The sequence below is a fragment of the Pteropus vampyrus genome, unplaced genomic scaffold (genome assembly GCF_000151845.1).
Source record: "Pteropus vampyrus isolate Shadow unplaced genomic scaffold, Pvam_2.0 Scaffold28, whole genome shotgun sequence".
In the NCBI taxonomy this organism is placed as follows: domain Eukaryota; kingdom Metazoa; phylum Chordata; class Mammalia; order Chiroptera; family Pteropodidae; genus Pteropus; species Pteropus vampyrus.
This window is the reverse complement of record NW_011888809.1, coordinates 10787359-10789376: the sequence shown is the minus strand read 5'-3', so window position 1 is coordinate 10789376 and position 2018 is coordinate 10787359.

Below are 2018 nucleotides of genomic sequence, written 5' to 3'. Positions count from 1 at the left end.
CTAAAGCTTAATTTTCTCCATCCAATGCCTCCAATAGGCTTCCTTTGGTGTTTGTCTTAATTAGATGCAGCTCTGGGCTATAACCCAGGCCACTAGGCCAAAATCCAATGTTGCTAGAGCTGAGAAGTCCCCTCAGTTGCTGAGGCTTCTGCTGTGAGGCTGTCTTCAAAGCAATAAACTCAGTAGTAACATTGGAACTATTCAAACAAAGATATTTTTAAAATAATTATTCATTCTTTCAACAACAAAAAATATTGGAAGCTTCACATATGGCAGGCGTTATTATTCTAGGCATTTGGGATACATCAATGACCAAATGAGAAAAAAAGATTCTTGACTTTCTGCTTACATTTTAGTGGGGAGACCCAGATGATAAGCATAAGTGAATGCAATAAACAGGTAGCATTAGAAATACTATTTAGAAAGTGGAGCCGGGTAAGGAATATCTTTGATATCAGTAATGTCTGAGCAAAGACTGAAAGAAGGTGGAACAGCTATTTGGAATTCTGGGGGAGGAGCATTGTAGTCATAACTTGTCATCCCCTGAGAAGCAGCGAGCTCTGAGGCCCCAGTGGGGAGGGGCAAGCTTAGGCCTCGCAAAGTTTCTGAGAAGGTCTGAACCAGAGACCCAGACATCTGCATCTGGAGAACTTGGACAGGAAACAAAATGTCTCTGTGGGCTGAGCAAGAGGCCATCTCGAAAGTCTGGATCTTTCTAGATTGGTGGCACTTTTATATTGAACACCTTCAACCTTTCCCTACTTGTCTCTTAGCAAAGAGTGCAGTGTAGTAAAACAAACATACACCACCCCCCCGGCCCCGACCCTGGTCCCCAGGAATCGAGGCTTCTGATCAACTCCTTACCTCTGAGCATGGGCGAAGGCAGGCCAGACTTTCCCTATGGATCATGAGGTGATTACACTGAAGGATTTTTAAGAGTGCCTTCCACCTCTAACAACCTCGAACTCTCAGGAATAGTAAGTACACAAAGTGTATTACTTTGTTAGCGCTGCTGTAACAGAGCGCCACAGACTCGGTGGTTTAAACAACAGAAATTTATTGTGTCATAGTCCGAAGGCTGCAAGTCCAAGATCAAGGCGCCAGCAGGGTTGGTCCTTTCCAAGGCTGTGAGAAAGAATCTGTCCCAGGCCCCTCTCCTGGCTCCTGGTAGTTTGCTGACAATCTCTAGTGGTCCTTGGCTTGTAGATACATCACCGCCATCTGTACCTTCATCGTCACATGGTACTCTCCCTGAGCATGTGTCTGTGTCGAAATTGCCCTTTTTTATGAGGACACTTGGTCATATCAGATTGGGGTTCACACTGCTCCAGAGTGACCGCATCCTAACTTAACTAATTACATCTGCAACAACCGCATTTCCAAATTAGTTTCTATTCTGAGGCGCTGGGGTTGACGCTTCGACGTATGAACTTTGAGGGCACACAATTTAACCCATAGCACAAGGGTAGGAATGAGAAGCCAAAAGCCTGGTCTGTAGCCTTTGTGCAGATGAGAGCAACTCAACGGGCTTTCCCGCCAGAAGCACTTTGCTCTGCAACCAGCAGGTGGTCGTTACGGAAGTAACTTATCGAATGGCTTCAAAAATCCTGCTGACATGAAAAACACTGAGATTGTCACGATTTTTAATGTAAAAGAGAGAAAAAAAATTCTTATTTGGATCTCTTGTCTTGTAGAAATGGATGTCTATTTTCAAAATATTGCACTGGCAGCTTCAGCAGAAGCAATCTATCGCCCGCAGAGGAGGAGCTGAGCCAACATATGCAGGCAGACACCAGCATGAATCTGGAGTTATACAGAAGCAGAGGGGGTGCTGACAGGGAGCTGGGCAGCCCGCCAGGAGGAGCACGCTTGTCAAAGGCAGGGCGTCACTCTCTTTCAAGATACTCAAGGTCGTGCCGGATCGTCACGGAAGCTGGGGCATTCTGGTCTGTTCTGAGAGTAATATGCCATTGGCATGAATACAACTGAAGAAATAACAGTTCTCTAGTTTTTGGAAT